This window comes from Rhinoderma darwinii, unplaced genomic scaffold (assembly GCF_050947455.1).
Source record: "Rhinoderma darwinii isolate aRhiDar2 unplaced genomic scaffold, aRhiDar2.hap1 Scaffold_4575, whole genome shotgun sequence".
NCBI classification, from domain to species: Eukaryota; Metazoa; Chordata; class Amphibia; order Anura; family Rhinodermatidae; genus Rhinoderma; species Rhinoderma darwinii.
The window spans coordinates 61,547-80,033 of record NW_027463983.1 but is presented as its reverse complement, the minus strand read 5'-3'; the positions used below and the strand labels follow the sequence as shown (position 1 = coordinate 80,033).

The following is an 18,487-nucleotide window of genomic DNA, read 5'->3' as shown; positions in this document are numbered from 1 at the left end:
TCGCTAGTACCAGTGTGGGAGACTGTCTGGGAATCCGTGGTGCGGTTGACTTTTTATTATGTCGTTTAGATTTTGTTTCACATTCGATTAAAAAGGACTATGGATTAAAGCATTTAATGTCAATGGCCATTCTAAGCTGAATGTGCCTGCTCTCGTCAGATCGCAGAAGTTACACAGCTTAAGGCCTCGCTAGTACCAGTGTGGGAGTCTCTCTGGGAATCTGTGGTGCGGTTGACTTTTTATTATGTTGTTTAGATTTTGTTTCACAATAGATTAAATAGGACTATGGATTAAGGCTTTTAAAGTCAATGGCCATTCTAAGCTGAATGTGCCTGCTCTCGTCAGATCGCAGAAGTTACACAGCTTAAGGCCTCGCTAGTACCAGTGTGGGAGACTGTCTGGGAATCCGTGGTGCGGTTGACTTTTTATTATGTCGTTTAGATTTTGTTTCACAATCGATTAAAAAGGACTATGGATTAAAGCATTTAATGTCAATGGCCATTCTAAGCTGAATGTGCCTGCTCTCGTCAGATCGCAGAAGTTACACAGCTTAAGGCCTCGCTAGTACCAGCGTGGGAGACTGTCTGGGAATCCGTGGTGCGGTTGACTTTTTATTATGTCGTTTAGATTTTGTTTCACAATCGATTAAAAAGGACTATGGATTAAAGCATTTAATGTCAATGGCCATTCTAAACTGAATGTGCCTGCTCTCGTCAGATCGCAGAAGTTACACAGCTTAAGGCCTCGCTAGTACCAGTGTGGGCGACTGTCTGGGAATCCGTGTTGCGGTTGACTTTTTATTATGTCGTTTAGATTTTGTTTCACAATCGATTAAAAAGGACTATGGATTAAAGCATTTAATGTCAATGGCCATTCTAAGCTGAATGTGCCTGCTCTCGTCAGATTGCAGAAGTTACACAGCTTAAGGCCTCGCTAGTACCAGTGTGGGAGACTGTCTGGGAATCCGTGGTGCGGTTGACTTTTTATTATGTCGTTTAGATTTTGTTTCACAATAGATTAAATAGGACTATGGATTAAAGCATTTAACGTCAATGGCCATTTTAAGCTGAATGTGCCTGCTCTCGTCAGTTTGCAGAAGTTACACAGCTTAAGGCCTCGCTAGTACCAGTGTGAGAGACTGTCTGGGAATCCGTGGTGCGGTTGACTTTTTATTATGTTGTTTAGATTTTGTTTCACAATAGATTAAATAGGACTATGGATTAAGACTTTTAAAGTCAATGGCCATTCTGAGCTGAATGTGCCTGCTCTCATCAGATCGCAGAAGTTACACAGCTTAAGGCCTCGCTAGAACCAGTGTGGGAGACTGTCTGGGAATCCGTGGTGCAGTTGACTTTTTATTATGTCGTTTAGATTTTGTTTCACAATCGATTAAAAAGGACTATGGATTAAAGCATTTAATGTCAATGGCCATTCTAAGCTGAATGTGCCTGCTCTCGTCAGATCGCAGAAGTTACACAGCTTAAGGCCTCGCTAGTACCAGTGTGGGAGACTGTCTGGGAATCCGTGGTGCGGTTGAATTTTTATTATGTCGTTTAGATTTTGTTTCACAATCGATTAAAAAGGACTATGGATTAAAGCATTTAATGTCAATGGCTATTCTAAGCTGAATGTCCCTGCTCTGGTCAGATCGCAGAAGTTACACAGCTTAAGGCCTCGCTAGTACCAGTGTGGGAGACTGTCTGGGAATCCGTGTTGCGGTTGACTTTTTATTATGTCGTTTAGATTTTGTTTCACAATCGATTAAAAAGGACTATGGATTAAAGCATTTAATGTCAATGGCCATTCTAAGCTGAATGTGCTTGCTCTCGTCAGATCGCAGAAGTTACACAGCTTAAGGCCTCGCTAGTACCAGTGTGGGAGACTCTCTGGGAATCTGTGGTGCGGTTGACTTTTTATTATGTTGTTTAGATTTTGTTTCACAATAGATTAAATAGGACTATGGATTAAGGCTTTTAAAGTCAATGGCCATTCTAAGCTGAATGTGCCTGCTCTCGTCAGATCGCAGAAGTTACACAGCTTAAGGCCTCGCTAGAACCAGTGTGGGAGACTGTCTGGGAATCCGTGGTGCGGTTGACTTTTTATTATGTCGTTTAGATTTTGTTTCACAATCGATTAAAAAGGACTATGGATTAAAACATTTAATGTCAATGGCCATTCTAAGCTGAATGTGCCTGCTCTCGTCAGTTCGCAGAAGTTACACAGCTTAAGGCCTCGCTAGTACCAGTGTGGGAGACTGTCTGGGAATCCGTGGTGCGGTTGACTTTTTATTATGTCGTTTAGATTTTGTTTCACAATCGATTAAAAAGGACTATGGATTAAAGCATTTAATGTCAATGGCCATTCTAAGCTGAATGTACCTGCTCACGTCAGATCGCAGAAGTTACACAGCTTAAGGCCTCGCTAGTACCAGTGTGGGAGACTGTCTGGGAATCCGTGGTGCGGTTGACTTTTTATTATGTCGTTTAGATTTTGTTTCACAATCGATTAAAAAGGACTATGGATTAAAGCATTTAATGTCAATGGCCATTCTAAGCTGAATGTCCCTGCTTTCGTCAGATCGCAGAAGTTACACAGCTTAAGGCCTCGCTAGTACCAGTGTGGGAGACTGTCTGGGAATCCGTGGTGCGGTTGACTTTTTATTATGTCGTTTAGATTTTGTTTCACAATCGATTAAAAAGGACTATGGATTAAAGCATTTAAAGTCAATGGCCATTCTAAACTGAATGTGCCTGCTCTCGTCAGATCGCAGAAGTTACACAGCTTAAGGCCTCGCTAGTACCAATGTGGGAGACTGTCTGGGAATCCGTGGTGCGGTTGACTTTTTATTATGCCGTTTAGATTTTGTTTCACAATAGATTAAATAGGACTATGGATTAAAGCATTTAACGTCAATGGCCATTCTAAGCTGAATGTGCCTGCTCTCGTCAGATCGCAGAAGTTACACAGCTTAAGGCCTCGCTAGTACCAGTGTGGGAGACTGTCTGGGAATACGTGGTGCGGTTGACTTTTTATTATGTCGTTTAGATTTTGTTTCACAATCGATTAAAAAGGACAATGGATTAAAGCATTTAATGTCAATGGCCATTCTAAGCTGAATGTGCCTTCTCTCATCAGATCGCAGAAGTTACACAGCTTAAGGCCTCGCTAGTACCAGTGTGGGAGACTGTCTGGGAATCCGTGGTGCGGTTGACTTTTTATTATGTCGTTTAGATTTTGTTTCACAATCGATTAAAAAGGACTATGGATTAAAGCATTTAATGTCAATGGCCATTCTAAGCTGAATGTGCCTGCTCTCGTCAGATCGCAGAAGTTACACAGCTTAAGGCCTCGCTAGTACCAGTGTGGGAGACTCTCTGGGAATCTGTGGTGCGGTTGACTTTTTATTATGTTGTTTAGATTTTGTTTCACAATAGATTAAATAGGACTTTGGATTAAGGCTTTTAATGTCAATGGCCATTCTAAGCTGAATTTGCCTTCTCTCGTTAGATCGCAGAAGTTACACAGCTTAACGCTTCGCTAGTACCAGTGTGGGAGACTGTCTGGGAATCCGTGGTGCGGTTGCCTTTTTATTATGTCGTTTAGATTTTGTTTCACAATAGATTAAATAGGACTATGGATTAAAGCATTTAACGTCAATGGCCATTCTAAGCTGAATGTGCCTGCTCTCGTCAGATCGCAGAAGTTACACAGCTTAAGGCCTCACCAGTACCAGTGTGGGAGACTGTCTGGGAATCCGTGGTGCGGTTGACTTTTTATTATGTTGTTTAGATTTTGTTTCACAATAGATTAAATAGGACTTTGGATTAAGGCTTTTAATGTCAATGGCCATTCTAAGCTGAATTTGCCTTCTCTCGTTAAATCGCAGCAGTTACACAGCTTAACGCTTCGCTAGTACCAGTGTGGGAGACTGTCTGGGAATCCGTGGTGTGGTTGACTTTTTATTATGTCGTTTAGATTTTGTTTCACAATAGATTAAATAGGACTATGGATTAAAGCATTTAACGTCAATGGCCATTCTAAGCTGAATGTGCCTGCTCTCGTCAGATCGCAGAAGTTACACAGCTTAAGGCCTCGCTAGTACCAGTGTGGGAGACTGTCTGGGAATACGTGGTGCGGTTGAATTTTTATTATGTCGTTTAGATTTTGTTTCACAATCGATTAAAAAGGACAATGGATTAAAGCATTTAATGTCAATGGCCATTCTAAGCTGAATGTGCCTTCTCTCATCAGATCGCAGAAGTTACACAGCTTAAGGCCTCGCTAGTACCAGTGTGGGAGACTGTCTGGGAATCCGTGGTGCGGTTGACTTTTTATTATGTCGTTTAGATTTTGTTTCACAATCGATTAAAAAGGACTATGGATTAAAGCATTTAATGTCAATGGCCATTCTAAGCTGAATGTGCCTGCTCTCGTCAGATCGCAGAAGTTACACAGCTTAAGGCCTCGCTAGTACCAGTGTGGGAGACTCTCTGGGAATCTGTGGTGCGGTTGACTTTTTATTATGTTGTTTAGATTTTGTTTCACAATAGATTAAATAGGACTTTGGATTAAGGCTTTTAATGTCAATGGCCATTCTAAGCTGAATTTGCCTTCTCTCGTTAGATCGCAGAAGTTACTCAGCTTAACGCTTCGCTAGTACCAGTGTGGGAGACTGTCTGGGAATCCGTGGTGCGGTTGCCTTTTTATTATGTCGTTTAGATTTTGTTTCACAATAGATTAAATAGGACTATGGATTAAAGCATTTAACGTCAATGGCCATTCTAAGCTGAATGTGCCTGCTCTCGTCAGATCGCAGAAGTTACACAGCTTAAGGCCTCACCAGTACCAGTGTGGGAGACTGTCTGGGAATCCGTGGTGCGGTTGACTTTTTATTATGTTGTTTAGATTTTGTTTCACAATAGATTAAATAGGACTTTGGATTAAGGCTTTTAATGTCAATGGCCATTCTAAGCTGAATTTGCCTTCTCTCGTTAAATCGCAGCAGTTACACAGCTTAACGCTTCGCTAGTACCAGTGTGGGAGACTGTCTGGGAATCCGTGGTGCGGTTGACTTTTTATTATGTCGTTTAGATTTTGTTTCACAATAGATTAAATAGGACTATGGATTAAAGCATTTAACGTCAATGGCCATTCTAAGCTGAATGTGCCTGCTCTCGTCAGATCGCAGAAGTTACACAGCTTAAGGCCTCACCAGTACCAGTGTGGGAGACTGTCTGGGAATCCGTGGTGCGGTTGACTTTTTATTATGTCGTTTAGATTTTGTTTCACAATTGATTAAAAAGGACTATGGATTAAAGCATTTAACGTCAATGGCCATTCTAAGATGAATGTGCCTGCTCTCGTCAGAACGCAGAAGTTACACAGCTTAAGGCCTCGCTAGTACCAGTGTGGGAGACTGTCTGGGAATCCGTGGTGCGGTTAAATGTTTATTATGTCGTTTAGATTTTGTTTCACAATAGATTAAATAGGACTATGGATTAAAGCATTTAACGTCAATGGCCATTCTAAGCTGAATGTGCCTGCCCTCGTCAGATCGCAGAAGTTACACAGCTTAAGGCCTCGCTAGTACCAGTGTGGGAGACTCTCTGGGAATCTGTGGTGCAGTTGACTTTTTATTATGTTGTTTAGATTTTGTTTCACAATAGATTAAATAGGACTATGGTTTAAGGCTTTTAAAGTCAATGGCCATTCTAAGCTGAATGTGCCTGCTCTCTTCAGATCGCAGAAGTTACACAGCTTAAGGCCTCGTTAGTACCAGTGTGGGAGACTGTCTGGGAATCCGTGGTGCGGTTGACTTTTTATTATGTCGTTTAGATTTTGTTTCACAATCGATTAAAAAGGACTATAGATTAAAGCATTTAATGTCAATGGCCATTCTAAGCTGAATGTGCCTGCTCTCGTTAGATCGCAGAAGTTACACAGCTTAACGCCTCGCTAGTACCAGTGAGGGAGACTGTCTGGGAATCCGTGGTGCGGTTGACTTTTTATTATGTCGTTTAGATTTTGTTTCACAATAGATTAAATAGGACTATGGATTAAAGCATTTAACGTCAATGGCCATTCTAAGCTGAATGTGCCTGCCCTCGTCAGATCGCAGAAGTTACACAGCTTAAGGCCTCGCTAGTACCAGTGTGGGAGACTGTCTGGGAATCCGTGGTGCGGTTGAATTTTTATTATGTCGTTTAGATTTTGTTTCACAATCGATTAAAAAGGACTATGGATTAAAGCATTTAATGTCAATGGCCATTCTAAGCTGAATGTCCCTGCTCTCGTCAGATCGCAGAAGTTACACAGCTTAAGGCCTCACCAGTACCAGTGTGGGAGACTGTCTGGGAATCCGTGGTGCGGTTGACTTTTTATTATGTCGTTTAGATTTTGTCTCACAATTGATTAAAAAGGACTATGGATTAAAGCATTTAACGTCAATGGCAATTCTAAGCTGAATGTGCCTGCTCTCGTCAGAACGCAGAAGTTACACAGCTTAAGGCCTCACTAGTACCAGTGTGGGAGACTGTCTGGGAATCCATGGTGCGGTTGTATTTTTATTATGTCGTTTAGATTTTGTTTCACAATCGATTAAAAAGGACTATGGATTAAAGCATTTAATGTCAATCGCCATTCTAAGCTGAATGTGCCTGCTCTCGTCAGATCGCAGAAGTTACTCAGCTTAAGGCCTCGCTAGTACCAGTGTGGGAGACTGTCTGGGAATCCGTGGAGCGGTTGACTTTTTATTATGTCGTTTAGATTTTGTTTCACAATCGATTAAAAAGGACTATGGATTAAAGCATTTAATGTCAATGGCTATTCTAAGCTGAATGTGCCTGCTCTCGTCAGATCGCAGAAGTTACACAGCTTAAGGCCTCGCTAGTACCAGTGTGGGAGACTGTCTTGGAATCCGTGGTGCGGTTGACTTTTTATTATGTAGTTTAGATTTTGTTTCACAATCGATTAAAAAGGACTATGGATTAAACCATTTAATGTCAATGGCCATTCTAAGCTGAATGTGCCTGCTCTCGTCAGATCGCAGAAGTTACGCAGCTTAAGGCCTCGCTAGTACCAGTGTGGGAGACTGTCTGGGAATCCGTGGTGCGGTTGACTTTTTATTATGTCGTTTAGATTTTGTTTCACAATCGATTAAAAAGGACTATGGATTAAAGCATTTAATGTCAATGGCCATTCTAAGCTGAATGTGCCTGCTCTCGTTAGATCGCAGAAGTTACACAGCTTAACGCCTCGCTAGTACCAGTGTGGGAGACTGTCTGGGAATCCGTGGTGCGGTTGACTTTTTATTATGTCGTTTAGATTTTGTTTCACAATCGATTAAAAAGGACTATGGATTAAAGCATTTAATGTCAATGGCCATTCTAAGCTGAATGTGCCTGCTCTCGTCAGATCGCAGAAGTTACACAGCTTAAGGCCTCGCTAGTACCAGTGTGGGAGACTGTCTGGGAATCCGTGGTGCGGTTGACTTTTTATTATGTCGTTTAGATTTTGTTTCACAATCGATTAAAAAGGACTATGGATTAAAGCATTTAATGTCAATGGCCATTCTAAGCTGAATGTGCCTGCTCTCGTTAGATCGCAGAAGTTACACAGCTTAAGGCCTCGCTAGTACCAGTGTGGGAGACTGTCTTGGAATCCGTGGTGCGGTTGACTTTTTATTATGTCGTTTAGATTTTGTTTCACAATCGATTAAAAAGGACTATGGATTAAACCATTTAATGTCAATGGCCATTCTAAGCTGAATGTGCCTGCTCTCGTCAGATCGCAGAAGTTACGCAGCTTAAGGCCTCGCTAGTACCAGTGTGGGAGACTGTCTGGGAATCCGTGGTGCGGTTGACTTTTTATTATGTCGTTTAGATTTTGTTTCACAATCGATTAAAAAGGACTATGGATTAAAGCATTTAATGTCAATGGCCATTCTAAGCTGAATGTGCCTGCTCTCGTTAGATCGCAGAAGTTACACAGCTTAACGCCTCGCTAGTACCAGTGTGGGAGACTGTCTGGGAATCCGTGGTGCGGTTGACTTTTTATTATGTCGTTTAGATTTTGTTTCACAATCGATTAAAAAGGACTATGGATTAAAGCATTTAATGTCAATGGCCATTCTAAGCTGAATGTGCCTGCTCTCGTCAGATCGCAGAAGTTACACAGCTTAAGGCCTCGCTAGTACCAGTGTGGGAGACTGTCTGGGAATCCGTGGTGCGGTTGACTTTTTATTATGTCGTTTAGATTTTGTTTCACAATCGATTAAAAAGGACTATGGATTAAAGCATTTAATGTCAATGGCCATTCTAAGCTGAATGTGCCTGCTCTCGTTAGATCGCAGAAGTTACACAGCTTAACGCCTCGCTAGTACCAGTGTGGGAGACTGTCTGGGAATCTGTGGTGCGGTTGACTTTTTATTATGTCGTTTAGATTTTGTTTCACAATCGATTAAAAAGGACTATGGATTAAAGCATTTAATGTCAATGGCCATTCTAAGCTGAATGTGCCTGCTCTCGTCAGATCGCAGAAGTTACACAGCTTAAGGCCTCGCTAGTACCAGTGTGGGAGACTGTCTGGGAATCCGTGGTGCGGTTGACTTTTTATTATGTCGTTTAGATTATGTTTCACAATAGATTAAATAGGACTATGGATTAAAGCATTTAACGTCAATGGCAATTCTAAGCTGAATGTGCCTGCTCTCGTCAGAACGCAGAAGTTACACAGCTTAAGGCCTCGCTAGTACCAGTGTGGGAGACAGTCTGGGAATCCGTGGTGCGGTTGACTTTTTATTATGTCGTTTAGATTTTGTTTCACAATTGATTAAAAAGGACTATGGATTAAAGCATTTAACGTCAATGGCCATTCTAAGCTGAATGTGCCTGCTCTCGTCAGATCGCAGAAGTTACACAGCTTAAGGTCTCGCTAGTACCAGTGTGGGAGACTGTCTGGGAATCCGTGGTGCGGTTGACTTTTTATTATGTTGTTTAGATTTTGTTTCACAATAGATTAAATAGGACTTTGGATTAAAGCATTTAACGTCAATGGCCATTCTAAGCTGAATTTGCCTGCTCTCGTCAGAACGCAGAAGTTACACAGCTTAAGGCCTCGCCAGTACCAGTGTAGGAGATGGACTGGGAATCCGTGGTGCGGTTGACTTTTTATTATGTCGTTTAGATTTTGTTTCACAATTGATTAAAAAGGACTATGGATTATTGCATTTAACGTCAATGGCCATTCTAAGCTGAATGTGCCTGCTCTCGTCAGATCGCAGAAGTTACACAGCTTAAGGCCTCGCTAGTACCAGTGTGGGAGACTGTCTGGGAATCCGTGGTGCGGTTGATTTTTTATTATGTCGTTTAGATTTTGTTTCACAATAGATTAAATAGGACTATGGATTAAAGCATTTAACGTCAATGGCCATTCTAAACTGAATGTGCCTGCTCTCGTCAGATCGCAGAAGTTACACAGCTTAAGGCCTCACCAGTACCAGTGTGGGAGACGGTCTGGGAATCCGTGGTGCGGTTGACTTTTTATTATGTCGTTTAGATTTTGATTCACAATTGATTAAAAAGGACTATGGATTAAAGCATTTAACGTCAATGGCCATTCTAAGCTGAATGTGCCTGCTCTCGTCAGAACGCAGAAGTTACACAGCTTAAGGCCTCGCTAGTACCAGTGTGGGAGAGTGTCTGGGAATCCGTGGTGCGGTTGAATTTTTATTATGTCGTTTAGATTTTGTTTCACAATCGATTAAAAAGGACTATGGATTAAAGCATTTAATGTCAATGGCCATTCTAAGCTGAATGTCCCTGCTCTCGTCAGATCGCAGAAGTTACACAGCTTAAGGCCTCGCTAGTACCAGTGTGGGAGACTCTCTGGGAATCTGTGGTGCGGTTGACTTTTTATTATGTTGTTTAGATTTTGTTTCACAATAGATTAAATAGGACTATGGATTAAGGCTTTTAAAGTCAATGGCCATTCTAAGCTGAATGTGCCTGCTCTCGTCAGATCGCAGAAGTTACACAGCTTAAGGCCTCGCTAATACCAGTGTGGGAGACTGTCTGGGAATCCGTGGTACGGTTGACTTTTTATTATGTCGTTTAGATTTTGTTTCACAATCGATTAAAAAGGACTATAGATTAAAGCATTTAATGTCAATGGCCATTCTAAGCTGAATGTGCCTGCTCTCGTTAGATCGCAGAAGTTACACAGCTTAACGCCTCGCTAGTACCAGTGTGGGAGACTGTCTGGGAATCCGTGGTGCGGTTGACTTTTTATTATGTCGTTTAGATTTTGTTTCACAATCGATTAAATAGGACTATGGATTAAAGCATTTAAAATCAATGGCTATTCTAAGCTGAATCTGCCTGCTCTCGTCAGATCGCAGAAGTTACACAGCTTAGGGCCTCGCTAGTACCAGTGTGGGAGACTGTCTTGGAATCCGTGGTGCGTTTGAATTTTTATTATGTCGTTTAGATTTTGTTTCACAATCGATTAAAAAGGACTATGGATTAAAGCATATAATGTCAATGGCCATTCTAAGCTGAATGTCCCTGCTCTCGTCAGATCGCAGAAGTTACACAGCTTAAGGCCTCGCTAGTACCAGTGTGGGAGACTGTCTGGGAATCCGTGGTGCGGTTGACCTTTTATTATGTCGTTTAGATTTTGTTTCACAATCGATTAAAAAGGACTATGGATTAAAGCATTTATTGTAAATGGCCATTCTAAGCTGAATGTGCCTGCTCTCGTCAGATCGCAGAAGTTACTCAGCTTAAGGCCTCGCTAGTACCAGTGTGGGAGACTGTCTGGGAATCCGTGGAGCGGTTGACTTTTTTATTATGTCGTTTAGATTTTGTATCACAATCGATTAAAAAGGACTATGGATTAAAGCATTTAATGTCAATGGCCATTCTAAGCTGAATGTGCCTGCTCTCGTCAGATCGCAGAAGTTACACAGCTTAAGGCCTCGCTAGTACCAGTGTGGGAGACTGTCTAGGAATCCGTGGTGCGTTTGACTTTTTATTATGTCGTTTAGATTTTGTTTCACAATCGATTAAAAAGGACTATGGATTAAAGCATTTAATGTCAATGGCCATTCTAAGCTGAATGTGCCTGCTCTTGTCAGATCGCAGAAGTTACACAGCTTAAGGCCTCGCTAGTACCAGTGTGGGAGACTGTCTGGGAATCCGTGGTGAGGTTGAATTTTTATTATGTCGTTTAGATTTTGTTTCACAATAGATTAAATAGGACTATGGATTAAAGCATTTAACGTCAATGGCCATTCTAAGCTGAATGTGGCTGCTCTCGTCAGATCGCAGAAGTTACACAGCTTAAGGCCTCACCAGTACCAGTGTGGGAGACGGTCTGGGAATCCGTGGTGCGGTTGACTTTTTATTATGTCGTTTAGATTTTGATTCACAATTGATTAAAAAGGACTATGGATTAAAGCATTTACCGTCAATGGCCATTCTAAGCTGAATGTGCCTGCTCTCGTCAGAACGCAGAAGTTACACAGCTTAAGGCCTCGCTAGTACCAGTGTGGGAGAGTGTCTGGGAATCCGTGGTGCGGTTGAATTTTTATTATGTCGTTTAGATTTTGTTTCACAATCGATTAAAAAGGACTATGGATTAAAGCATTTAATGTCAATGGCCATTCTAAGCTGAATGTCCCTGCTCTCGTCAGATCGCAGAAGTTACACAGCTTAAGCCCTCGCTAGTACCAGTGTGGGAGACTGTCTGGGAATCCGTGGTGCGGTTGAATTTTTATTATGTCGTTTAGATTTTGTTTCACAATAGATTAAATAGGACTATGGATTAAAGCATTTAACGTCAATGGCCATTTTAAGCTGAATGTGCCTGCTCTCGTCAGATCGCAGAAGTTACACAGCTTAAGGCCTCGCTAGTACCAGTGTGGGAGACTCTCTGGGAATCTGTGGTGCGGTTGACTTTTTATTATGTTGTTTAGATTTTGTTTCACAATAGATTAAATAGGACTATGGATTAAGGCTTTTAAAGTCATTGGCCATTCTAAGCTGAATGTGCCTGCTCTCGTCAGATCGCTGAAGTTACACAGCTTAAGGCCTCGCTAGTACCAGTGTGGGAGACTGTCTGGGAATCCGTGGTGCGGTTGACTTTTTATTATGTCGTTTAGATTTTGTTTCACAATCGATTAAAAAGGACTATAGATTAAAGCATTTAATGTCAATGGCCATTCTAAGCTGAATGTGCCTGCTCTCGTTAGATCGCAGAAGTTACACAGCTTAAGGCCTCGCTAGTACCAGTGTGGGAGACTGTCTGGGAATCCGTGGTGCGGTTGACTTTTTATTATGTCGTTTAGATTTTGTTTCACAATAGATTAAATAGGACTATGGATTAAAACATTTAAAGTCAATGGCTATTCTAAGCTGAATGTGCCTGCTCTCGTCAGATCGCAGAAGTTACACAGCTTAGGGCCTCGCTAGTACCAGTGTGGGAGACTGTCTGGGAATCCGTGGTGCGGTTGAATTTTTATTATGTCGTTTAGATTTTGTTTCACAATCGATTAAAAAGGACTATGGATTAAAGCATATAATGTCAATGGCCACTCTAAGCTGAATGTCCCTGCTCTCGTCAGATCGCAGAAGTTACACAGCTTAAGGCCTCGCTAGTACCAGTGTGGGAGACTGTCTGGGAATCCGTGGTGCGGTTGACTTTTTATTATGTCGTTTAGATTTTGTTTCACAATCGATTAAAAAGGACTATGGATTAAAGCATTTAATGTCAATGGCCATTCTAAGCTGATTGTGCCTGCTCTTGTCAGGTCGCAGAAGATACACAGCTTAAGGCCTCGCTAGTACCAGTGTGGCAGACTGTCTGGGAATCCGTGGTGCGGTTGAGTTTTTATTATGTCGTTTAGATTTTGTTTCACAATCGATTAAAAAGGACTATGGATTAAAGCATTTAATGTCAATGGCCATTCTAAGCTGAATGTCCCTGCTCTCGTCAGATAGCAGAAGTTACACAGCTTAAGGCCTCGCTAGTACCAGTGTGGGAGACTGTCTGGGAATCCGTGGTGCGGTTGACTTTTTATTATGTCGTTTAGATTTTGTTTCACAATCGATTAAAAAGGACTATGGATTAAAGCATTTAATGTCAATGGCCATTCTAAGCTGAATTTGCCTGCTCTCGTCAGATCGCAGAAGTTACACAGCTTAAGGCCTCGCTAGTACCAGTGTGGGAGACTGTCTGGGAATCCGTGGTGCGGTTGACTTTTTATTATGTCGTTTAGATTTTGTTTCACAATCGATTAAAAAGGACTATGGATTAAAGCATTTAATGTCAATGGCCATTCTAAGCTGAATGTGCCTGCTCTCGTCAGATCGCAGAAGTTACACAGCTTAAGGCCTCGCTAGTACCAGTGTGGGAGACTGTCTGGGAATCCGTGGTGCGGTTGACTTTTTATTATGTCGTTTAGATTTTGTTTCACAATAGATTAAAAAGGACTATGGATTAAAGCATTTAAAGTCAATGGCCATTCTAAGCTGAATGTGCCTGCTCTCGTCAGATCGCAGAAGTTACACAGCTTAAGGCCTCGCTAGTACCAGTGTGGGAGACTCTCTGGGAATCTGTGGTGCGGTTGACTTTTTATTATGTTGTTTAGATTTTGTTTCACAATCGATTAAAAAGGACTATGGATTAAACCATCTAATGTCAATGGCCATTCTAAGCTGAATGTGCCTGCTCTCGTCAGATCGCAGAAGTTACACAGCTTAAGGCCTCGCTAGTACCAGTGTGGGAGACTGTTTGGGAATCCGTGGTGCGGTTGACTTTTTATTATGTCGTTTAGATTTTGTTTCACAATCGATTAAAAAGGACTATGGATTAAACCATTTAATGTCAATGGCCATTCTAAGCTGAATGTGCCTTCTCTCGTCAGATCGTAGAAGTTACACAGCTTAATGCCTCGCTAGTACCAGTGTGGGAGACTGTCTGGGAATCAGTGGTGCGGTTGACTATTTATTATGTCGTTTAGATTTTGTTTCACAATCGATTAAAAAGGACTATGGATTAAAGCATTTAATGTCAATGGCCATTCTAAGCTGAATGTCCCTGCTCTCGTCAGATCGCAGAAGTTACACAGCTTAAGGCCTCGCTAGTACCAGTGTGGGAGACTGTCTGGGAATCCGTGGTGCGGTTGACTTTTTATTATGTCGTTTAGATTTTGTTTCACAATCGATTAAAAAGGACTATGGATTAAAGCATTTAATGTCAATGGCCATTCTAAGCTGAATGTGCCTGCTCTCGTCAGATCGCAGAAGTTACACAGCTTAAGGCCTCGCTAGTACCAGTGTGGGAGACTGTCTGGGAATCCGTGGTGCGGTTGACTTTTTATTATGTCGTTTAGATTTTGTTTCACAATAGATTAAATAGGACTATGGATTAAAGCATTTAACGTCAATGGCCATTCTAAGCTGAATGTGCCTGCTCTCGTCAGATCGCAGAAGTTACACAGCTTAAGGCCTCGCTAGTACCAGTGTGGGAGACTGTCTGGGAATACGTGGTGCGGTTGACTTTTTATTATGTCGTTTAGATTTTGTTTCACAATCGATTAAAAAGGACTATGGATTAAAGCATTTAATGTCAATGGCCATTCTAAGCTGAATGTGCCTGCTCTCGTCAGATCGCAGAAGTTACACAGCTTAAGGCCTCGCTAGTACCAGTGTGGGAGACTGTCTGGGAATCCGTGGTGCGGTTGACTTTTTATTATGTCGTTTAGATTTTGTTTCACAATCGATTAAAAAGGACTATGGATTATAGCATTTAATGTCAATGGCCATTCTAAGCTGAATGTGCCTGCTCTCGTCAGATCGCAGAAGTTACACAGCTTAAGGCCTCGCTAGTACCAGTGTGGGAGACTCTCTGGGAATCTGTGGTGCGGTTGACTTTTTATTATGTTGTTTAGATTTTGTTTCACAATAGATTAAATAGGACTATGGATTAAGGCTTTAAAAGTCAATGGCCATTCTGAGCTGAATGTGCCTGCTCTCGTCAGATCGCAGAAGCTACACAGCTTAAGGCCTCGCTAGTACCAGTGTGGGAGACTGTCTGGGAATCCGTGGTGCGGTTGACTTTTTATTATGTCGTTTAGATTTTGTTTCACAATCGATTAAAAAGGACTATGGATTAAAGCATTTAATGTCAATTTCCATTCTAAGCTGAATGTGCCTGATCTCGTTAGATCGCAGAAGTTACACAGCTTAACGCCTCGCTAGTACCAGTGTGGGAGACTGTCTGGGAATCCGTGGTGCGGTTGACTTTTTATTATGTCGTTTAGATTTTGTTTCACAATAGATTAAATAGGACTATGGATTAAAGCATTTAACGTCAATGGCCATTCTAAGCTGAATGTGCCTGCTCTCGTCAGATCGCAGAAGTTACACAGCTTAAGGCCTTGCTAGTACCAGTGTGGGAGACTGTCTGGGAATCCGTGGTGCGGTTGACTTTCTATTATGTCGTTTAGATTTTGTTTCACAATCGATTAAAAAGGACTATGGATTAAACCATTTAATGTCAATGGCCATTCTAAGCTGAATGTGCCTTCTCTCGTCAGATCGTAGAAGTTACACAGCATAAGGCCTCGCTAGTACCAGTGTGGGAGACTGTCTGGGAATCAGTGGTGCGGTTGACTATTTATTATGTCGTTTAGATTTTGTTTCACAATCGATTAAAAAGGACTATGGATTAAAGCATTTAATGTCAATGGCCATTCTAAGCTGAATGTGCCTGCTCTCGTCAGATCGCAGAAGTTACACAGCTTAAGGCCTCGCTAGTACCAGTGTGGGAGACTGTCTGGGAATCCGTGGTGCGGTTGACTTTTTATTATGTCGTTTAGATTTTGTTTCACAATCGATTAAAAAGGACTATGGATTATAGCATTTAATGTCAATGGCCATTCTAAGCTGAATGTGCCTGCTCTCGTCAGATCGCAGAAGTTACACAGCTTAAGGCCTCGCTAGTACCAGTGTGGGAGACTCTCTGGGAATCTGTGGTGCGGTTGACTTTTTATTATGTTGTTTAGATTTTGTTTCACAATAGATTAAATAGGACTATGGATTAAGGCTTTAAAAGTCAATGGCCATTCTGAGCTGAATGTGCCTGCTCTCGTCAGATCGCAGAAGCTACACAGCTTAAGGCCTCGCTAGTACCAGTGTGGGAGACTGTCTGGGAATCCGTGGTGCGGTTGACTTTTTATTATGTCGTTTAGATTTTGTTTCACAATCGATTAAAAAGGACTATGGATTAAAGCATTTAATGTCAATTTCCATTCTAAGCTGAATGTGCCTGCTCTCGTTAGATCGCAGAAGTTACACAGCTTAACGCCTCGCTAGTACCAGTGTGGGAGACTGTCTGGGAATCCGTGGTGCGGTTGACTTTTTATTATGTCGTTTAGATTTTGTTTCACAATAGATTAAATAGGACTATGGATTAAAGCATTTAACGTCAATGGCCATTCTAAGCTGAATGTGCCTGCTCTCGTCAGATCGCAGAAGTTACACAGCTTAAGGCCTTGCTAGTACCAGTGTGGGAGACTGTCTGGGAATCCGTGGTGCGGTTGACTTTCTATTATGTCGTTTAGATTTTGTTTCACAATCGATTAAAAAGGACTATGGATTAAACCATTTAATGTCAACGGCCATTCTAAGCTGAATGTGCCTTCTCTCGTCAGATCGTAGAAGTTACACAGCTTAAGGCCTCGCTAGTACCAGTGTGGGAGACTGTCTGGGAATCAGTGGTGCGGTTGACTATTTATTATGTCGTTTAGATTTTGTTTCACAATCGATTAAAAAGGACTATGGATTAAAGCATTTAATGTCAATGGCCATTCTAAGCTGAATGTCCCTGCTCTCGTCAGATCGCAGAAGTTACACAGCTTAAGGCCTCGCTAGTACCAGTGTGGGAGACTGTCTGGGAATCCGTGGTGCGGTTGACTTTTTATTATGTCGTTTAGATTTTGTTTCACAATCGATTAAAAAGGACTATGGATTAAAGCATTTAATGTCAATGGCCATTCTAAGCTGAATGTGCCTGCTCTCGTCAGATCGCAGAAGTTACACAGCTTAAGGCCTCGCTAGTACCAGTGTGGGAGACTGTCTGGGAATCCGTGGTGCGGTTGACTTTTTATTATGTCGTTTAGATTTTGTTTCACAATAGATTAAATAGGACTATGGATTAAAGCATTTAACGTCAATGGCCATTCTAAGCTGAATGTGCCTGCTCTCGTCAGATCGCAGAAGTTACACAGCTTAAGGCCTCGCTAGTACCAGTGTGGGAGACTGTCTGGGAATACGTGGTGCGGTTGACTTTTTATTATGTCGTTTAGATTTTGTTTCACAATCGATTAAAAAGGACTATGGATTAAAGCATTTAATGTCAATGGCCATTCTAAGCTGAATGTGCCTGCTCTCGTCAGATCGCAGAAGTTACACAGCTTAAGGCCTCGCTAGTACCAGTGTGGGAGACTGTCTGGGAATCCGTGGTGCGGTTGACTTTTTATTATGTCGTTTAGATTTTGTTTCACAATCGATTAAAAAGGACTATGGATTATAGCATTTAATGTCAATGGCCATTCTAAGCTGAATGTGCCTGCTCTCGTCAGATCGCAGAAGTTACACAGCTTAAGGCCTCGCTAGTACCAGTGTGGGAGACTCTCTGGGAATCTGTGGTGCGGTTGACTTTTTATTATGTTGTTTAGATTTTGTTTCACAATAGATTAAATAGGACTATGGATTAAGGCTTTAAAAGTCAATGGCCATTCTGAGCTGAATGTGCCTGCTCTCGTCAGATCGCAGAAGCTACACAGCTTAAGGCCTCGCTAGTACCAGTGTGGGAGACTGTCTGGGAATCCGTGGTGCGGTTGACTTTTTATTATGTCGTTTAGATTTTGTTTCACAATCGATTAAAAAGGACTATGGATTAAAGCATTTAATGTCAATTTCCATTCTAAGCTGAATGTGCCTGCTCTCGTTAGATCGCAGAAGTTACACAGCTTAACGCCTCGCTAGTACCAGTGTGGGAGACTGTCTGGGAATCCGTGGTGCGGTTGACTTTTTATTATGTCGTTTAGATTTTGTTTCACAATAGATTAAATAGGACTATGGATTAAAGCATTTAACGTCAATGGCCATTCTAAGCTGAATGTGCCTGCTCTCGTCAGATCGCAGAAGTTACACAGCTTAAGGCCTTGCTAGTACCAGTGTGGGAGACTGTCTGGGAATCCGTGGTGCGGTTGACTTTCTATTATGTCGTTTAGATTTTGTTTCACAATCGATTAAAAAGGACTATGGATTAAAGCATTTAATGTCAATGGCCATTCTAAGCTGAATGTGCCTGCTCTCGTTAGATCGCAGAAGTTACACAGCTTAACGCCTCGCTAGTACCAGTGTGGGAGACTGTTTGGGAATCCGTGGTGCGGTTGACTTTTTATTATGTCGTTTAGATT

The 18,487-nt window shown here is 41.8% G+C and overlaps 86 pseudogenes; all 86 read left to right on the top strand.

The window, feature by feature from the left end:
- The first annotated feature begins 118 nt into the window (after positions 1-118).
- Positions 119-237, top strand: LOC142717841 (5S ribosomal RNA; annotated as a pseudogene).
- Positions 238-304: 67 nt separating this feature from the next.
- On the top strand, positions 305-423 carry LOC142717956 (5S ribosomal RNA; annotated as a pseudogene).
- A 67-nt stretch (positions 424-490) lies between these two features.
- LOC142717977 (5S ribosomal RNA) lies at positions 491-609 on the top strand (annotated as a pseudogene).
- A 67-nt stretch (positions 610-676) lies between these two features.
- Positions 677-795, top strand: LOC142717947 (5S ribosomal RNA; annotated as a pseudogene).
- A 67-nt stretch (positions 796-862) lies between these two features.
- LOC142717826 (5S ribosomal RNA) lies at positions 863-981 on the top strand (annotated as a pseudogene).
- Positions 982-1,234: 253 nt separating this feature from the next.
- LOC142717885 (5S ribosomal RNA) lies at positions 1,235-1,353 on the top strand (annotated as a pseudogene).
- Positions 1,354-1,420: 67 nt separating this feature from the next.
- On the top strand, positions 1,421-1,539 carry LOC142717828 (5S ribosomal RNA; annotated as a pseudogene).
- Positions 1,540-1,792: 253 nt separating this feature from the next.
- On the top strand, positions 1,793-1,911 carry LOC142717833 (5S ribosomal RNA; annotated as a pseudogene).
- Positions 1,912-1,978: 67 nt separating this feature from the next.
- On the top strand, positions 1,979-2,097 carry LOC142717903 (5S ribosomal RNA; annotated as a pseudogene).
- Positions 2,098-2,164: 67 nt separating this feature from the next.
- Positions 2,165-2,283, top strand: LOC142717830 (5S ribosomal RNA; annotated as a pseudogene).
- A 67-nt stretch (positions 2,284-2,350) lies between these two features.
- Positions 2,351-2,469, top strand: LOC142717810 (5S ribosomal RNA; annotated as a pseudogene).
- Positions 2,470-2,536: 67 nt separating this feature from the next.
- On the top strand, positions 2,537-2,655 carry LOC142717842 (5S ribosomal RNA; annotated as a pseudogene).
- A 67-nt stretch (positions 2,656-2,722) lies between these two features.
- On the top strand, positions 2,723-2,841 carry LOC142717848 (5S ribosomal RNA; annotated as a pseudogene).
- Positions 2,842-2,908: 67 nt separating this feature from the next.
- LOC142717798 (5S ribosomal RNA) lies at positions 2,909-3,027 on the top strand (annotated as a pseudogene).
- Positions 3,028-3,094: 67 nt separating this feature from the next.
- On the top strand, positions 3,095-3,213 carry LOC142717870 (5S ribosomal RNA; annotated as a pseudogene).
- Positions 3,214-3,280: 67 nt separating this feature from the next.
- LOC142717793 (5S ribosomal RNA) lies at positions 3,281-3,399 on the top strand (annotated as a pseudogene).
- Positions 3,400-3,652: 253 nt separating this feature from the next.
- Positions 3,653-3,771, top strand: LOC142717812 (5S ribosomal RNA; annotated as a pseudogene).
- Positions 3,772-4,024: 253 nt separating this feature from the next.
- On the top strand, positions 4,025-4,143 carry LOC142717808 (5S ribosomal RNA; annotated as a pseudogene).
- A 67-nt stretch (positions 4,144-4,210) lies between these two features.
- LOC142717868 (5S ribosomal RNA) lies at positions 4,211-4,329 on the top strand (annotated as a pseudogene).
- A 67-nt stretch (positions 4,330-4,396) lies between these two features.
- On the top strand, positions 4,397-4,515 carry LOC142717791 (5S ribosomal RNA; annotated as a pseudogene).
- A 253-nt stretch (positions 4,516-4,768) lies between these two features.
- On the top strand, positions 4,769-4,887 carry LOC142717811 (5S ribosomal RNA; annotated as a pseudogene).
- Positions 4,888-5,140: 253 nt separating this feature from the next.
- Positions 5,141-5,259, top strand: LOC142717809 (5S ribosomal RNA; annotated as a pseudogene).
- A 67-nt stretch (positions 5,260-5,326) lies between these two features.
- LOC142717943 (5S ribosomal RNA) lies at positions 5,327-5,445 on the top strand (annotated as a pseudogene).
- A 67-nt stretch (positions 5,446-5,512) lies between these two features.
- LOC142717878 (5S ribosomal RNA) lies at positions 5,513-5,631 on the top strand (annotated as a pseudogene).
- A 67-nt stretch (positions 5,632-5,698) lies between these two features.
- Positions 5,699-5,817, top strand: LOC142717985 (5S ribosomal RNA; annotated as a pseudogene).
- Positions 5,818-5,884: 67 nt separating this feature from the next.
- On the top strand, positions 5,885-6,003 carry LOC142717952 (5S ribosomal RNA; annotated as a pseudogene).
- Positions 6,004-6,070: 67 nt separating this feature from the next.
- LOC142717912 (5S ribosomal RNA) lies at positions 6,071-6,189 on the top strand (annotated as a pseudogene).
- Positions 6,190-6,256: 67 nt separating this feature from the next.
- LOC142717840 (5S ribosomal RNA) lies at positions 6,257-6,375 on the top strand (annotated as a pseudogene).
- Positions 6,376-6,628: 253 nt separating this feature from the next.
- LOC142717794 (5S ribosomal RNA) lies at positions 6,629-6,747 on the top strand (annotated as a pseudogene).
- Positions 6,748-6,814: 67 nt separating this feature from the next.
- On the top strand, positions 6,815-6,933 carry LOC142717860 (5S ribosomal RNA; annotated as a pseudogene).
- A 67-nt stretch (positions 6,934-7,000) lies between these two features.
- Positions 7,001-7,119, top strand: LOC142717984 (5S ribosomal RNA; annotated as a pseudogene).
- Positions 7,120-7,186: 67 nt separating this feature from the next.
- On the top strand, positions 7,187-7,305 carry LOC142717910 (5S ribosomal RNA; annotated as a pseudogene).
- Positions 7,306-7,372: 67 nt separating this feature from the next.
- LOC142717871 (5S ribosomal RNA) lies at positions 7,373-7,491 on the top strand (annotated as a pseudogene).
- A 67-nt stretch (positions 7,492-7,558) lies between these two features.
- LOC142717838 (5S ribosomal RNA) lies at positions 7,559-7,677 on the top strand (annotated as a pseudogene).
- Positions 7,678-7,744: 67 nt separating this feature from the next.
- On the top strand, positions 7,745-7,863 carry LOC142717972 (5S ribosomal RNA; annotated as a pseudogene).
- Positions 7,864-7,930: 67 nt separating this feature from the next.
- On the top strand, positions 7,931-8,049 carry LOC142717907 (5S ribosomal RNA; annotated as a pseudogene).
- A 67-nt stretch (positions 8,050-8,116) lies between these two features.
- Positions 8,117-8,235, top strand: LOC142717859 (5S ribosomal RNA; annotated as a pseudogene).
- A 67-nt stretch (positions 8,236-8,302) lies between these two features.
- Positions 8,303-8,421, top strand: LOC142717940 (5S ribosomal RNA; annotated as a pseudogene).
- A 67-nt stretch (positions 8,422-8,488) lies between these two features.
- Positions 8,489-8,607, top strand: LOC142717846 (5S ribosomal RNA; annotated as a pseudogene).
- A 67-nt stretch (positions 8,608-8,674) lies between these two features.
- LOC142717854 (5S ribosomal RNA) lies at positions 8,675-8,793 on the top strand (annotated as a pseudogene).
- Positions 8,794-8,860: 67 nt separating this feature from the next.
- Positions 8,861-8,979, top strand: LOC142717823 (5S ribosomal RNA; annotated as a pseudogene).
- Positions 8,980-9,046: 67 nt separating this feature from the next.
- Positions 9,047-9,165, top strand: LOC142717954 (5S ribosomal RNA; annotated as a pseudogene).
- A 67-nt stretch (positions 9,166-9,232) lies between these two features.
- Positions 9,233-9,351, top strand: LOC142717800 (5S ribosomal RNA; annotated as a pseudogene).
- Positions 9,352-9,418: 67 nt separating this feature from the next.
- On the top strand, positions 9,419-9,537 carry LOC142717939 (5S ribosomal RNA; annotated as a pseudogene).
- Positions 9,538-9,604: 67 nt separating this feature from the next.
- On the top strand, positions 9,605-9,723 carry LOC142717931 (5S ribosomal RNA; annotated as a pseudogene).
- Positions 9,724-9,790: 67 nt separating this feature from the next.
- LOC142717816 (5S ribosomal RNA) lies at positions 9,791-9,909 on the top strand (annotated as a pseudogene).
- Positions 9,910-9,976: 67 nt separating this feature from the next.
- Positions 9,977-10,095, top strand: LOC142717897 (5S ribosomal RNA; annotated as a pseudogene).
- A 67-nt stretch (positions 10,096-10,162) lies between these two features.
- Positions 10,163-10,281, top strand: LOC142717906 (5S ribosomal RNA; annotated as a pseudogene).
- A 253-nt stretch (positions 10,282-10,534) lies between these two features.
- Positions 10,535-10,653, top strand: LOC142717982 (5S ribosomal RNA; annotated as a pseudogene).
- A 67-nt stretch (positions 10,654-10,720) lies between these two features.
- On the top strand, positions 10,721-10,839 carry LOC142717919 (5S ribosomal RNA; annotated as a pseudogene).
- Positions 10,840-10,907: 68 nt separating this feature from the next.
- On the top strand, positions 10,908-11,026 carry LOC142717872 (5S ribosomal RNA; annotated as a pseudogene).
- A 253-nt stretch (positions 11,027-11,279) lies between these two features.
- On the top strand, positions 11,280-11,398 carry LOC142717949 (5S ribosomal RNA; annotated as a pseudogene).
- A 67-nt stretch (positions 11,399-11,465) lies between these two features.
- LOC142717930 (5S ribosomal RNA) lies at positions 11,466-11,584 on the top strand (annotated as a pseudogene).
- Positions 11,585-11,651: 67 nt separating this feature from the next.
- On the top strand, positions 11,652-11,770 carry LOC142717942 (5S ribosomal RNA; annotated as a pseudogene).
- A 67-nt stretch (positions 11,771-11,837) lies between these two features.
- On the top strand, positions 11,838-11,956 carry LOC142717855 (5S ribosomal RNA; annotated as a pseudogene).
- Positions 11,957-12,023: 67 nt separating this feature from the next.
- Positions 12,024-12,142, top strand: LOC142717886 (5S ribosomal RNA; annotated as a pseudogene).
- A 67-nt stretch (positions 12,143-12,209) lies between these two features.
- LOC142717990 (5S ribosomal RNA) lies at positions 12,210-12,328 on the top strand (annotated as a pseudogene).
- Positions 12,329-12,395: 67 nt separating this feature from the next.
- LOC142717888 (5S ribosomal RNA) lies at positions 12,396-12,514 on the top strand (annotated as a pseudogene).
- A 67-nt stretch (positions 12,515-12,581) lies between these two features.
- Positions 12,582-12,700, top strand: LOC142717831 (5S ribosomal RNA; annotated as a pseudogene).
- A 253-nt stretch (positions 12,701-12,953) lies between these two features.
- LOC142717873 (5S ribosomal RNA) lies at positions 12,954-13,072 on the top strand (annotated as a pseudogene).
- A 67-nt stretch (positions 13,073-13,139) lies between these two features.
- LOC142717806 (5S ribosomal RNA) lies at positions 13,140-13,258 on the top strand (annotated as a pseudogene).
- A 67-nt stretch (positions 13,259-13,325) lies between these two features.
- On the top strand, positions 13,326-13,444 carry LOC142717944 (5S ribosomal RNA; annotated as a pseudogene).
- A 67-nt stretch (positions 13,445-13,511) lies between these two features.
- Positions 13,512-13,630, top strand: LOC142717790 (5S ribosomal RNA; annotated as a pseudogene).
- Positions 13,631-13,697: 67 nt separating this feature from the next.
- Positions 13,698-13,816, top strand: LOC142717986 (5S ribosomal RNA; annotated as a pseudogene).
- Positions 13,817-14,069: 253 nt separating this feature from the next.
- Positions 14,070-14,188, top strand: LOC142717998 (5S ribosomal RNA; annotated as a pseudogene).
- Positions 14,189-14,255: 67 nt separating this feature from the next.
- LOC142717834 (5S ribosomal RNA) lies at positions 14,256-14,374 on the top strand (annotated as a pseudogene).
- A 67-nt stretch (positions 14,375-14,441) lies between these two features.
- On the top strand, positions 14,442-14,560 carry LOC142717996 (5S ribosomal RNA; annotated as a pseudogene).
- Positions 14,561-14,627: 67 nt separating this feature from the next.
- Positions 14,628-14,746, top strand: LOC142717932 (5S ribosomal RNA; annotated as a pseudogene).
- Positions 14,747-14,813: 67 nt separating this feature from the next.
- Positions 14,814-14,932, top strand: LOC142717785 (5S ribosomal RNA; annotated as a pseudogene).
- A 67-nt stretch (positions 14,933-14,999) lies between these two features.
- Positions 15,000-15,118, top strand: LOC142717994 (5S ribosomal RNA; annotated as a pseudogene).
- A 253-nt stretch (positions 15,119-15,371) lies between these two features.
- Positions 15,372-15,490, top strand: LOC142717799 (5S ribosomal RNA; annotated as a pseudogene).
- A 253-nt stretch (positions 15,491-15,743) lies between these two features.
- On the top strand, positions 15,744-15,862 carry LOC142717822 (5S ribosomal RNA; annotated as a pseudogene).
- A 67-nt stretch (positions 15,863-15,929) lies between these two features.
- Positions 15,930-16,048, top strand: LOC142717784 (5S ribosomal RNA; annotated as a pseudogene).
- Positions 16,049-16,115: 67 nt separating this feature from the next.
- LOC142717993 (5S ribosomal RNA) lies at positions 16,116-16,234 on the top strand (annotated as a pseudogene).
- Positions 16,235-16,301: 67 nt separating this feature from the next.
- Positions 16,302-16,420, top strand: LOC142717955 (5S ribosomal RNA; annotated as a pseudogene).
- Positions 16,421-16,487: 67 nt separating this feature from the next.
- Positions 16,488-16,606, top strand: LOC142717797 (5S ribosomal RNA; annotated as a pseudogene).
- Positions 16,607-16,673: 67 nt separating this feature from the next.
- On the top strand, positions 16,674-16,792 carry LOC142717899 (5S ribosomal RNA; annotated as a pseudogene).
- Positions 16,793-16,859: 67 nt separating this feature from the next.
- Positions 16,860-16,978, top strand: LOC142717997 (5S ribosomal RNA; annotated as a pseudogene).
- A 67-nt stretch (positions 16,979-17,045) lies between these two features.
- On the top strand, positions 17,046-17,164 carry LOC142717920 (5S ribosomal RNA; annotated as a pseudogene).
- A 67-nt stretch (positions 17,165-17,231) lies between these two features.
- Positions 17,232-17,350, top strand: LOC142717786 (5S ribosomal RNA; annotated as a pseudogene).
- A 67-nt stretch (positions 17,351-17,417) lies between these two features.
- On the top strand, positions 17,418-17,536 carry LOC142717908 (5S ribosomal RNA; annotated as a pseudogene).
- A 67-nt stretch (positions 17,537-17,603) lies between these two features.
- On the top strand, positions 17,604-17,722 carry LOC142717789 (5S ribosomal RNA; annotated as a pseudogene).
- Positions 17,723-17,789: 67 nt separating this feature from the next.
- Positions 17,790-17,908, top strand: LOC142717992 (5S ribosomal RNA; annotated as a pseudogene).
- Positions 17,909-17,975: 67 nt separating this feature from the next.
- On the top strand, positions 17,976-18,094 carry LOC142717958 (5S ribosomal RNA; annotated as a pseudogene).
- Positions 18,095-18,161: 67 nt separating this feature from the next.
- On the top strand, positions 18,162-18,280 carry LOC142717796 (5S ribosomal RNA; annotated as a pseudogene).
- Positions 18,281-18,347: 67 nt separating this feature from the next.
- On the top strand, positions 18,348-18,466 carry LOC142717923 (5S ribosomal RNA; annotated as a pseudogene).
- The last annotated feature ends 21 nt before the right edge of the window (positions 18,467-18,487 follow it).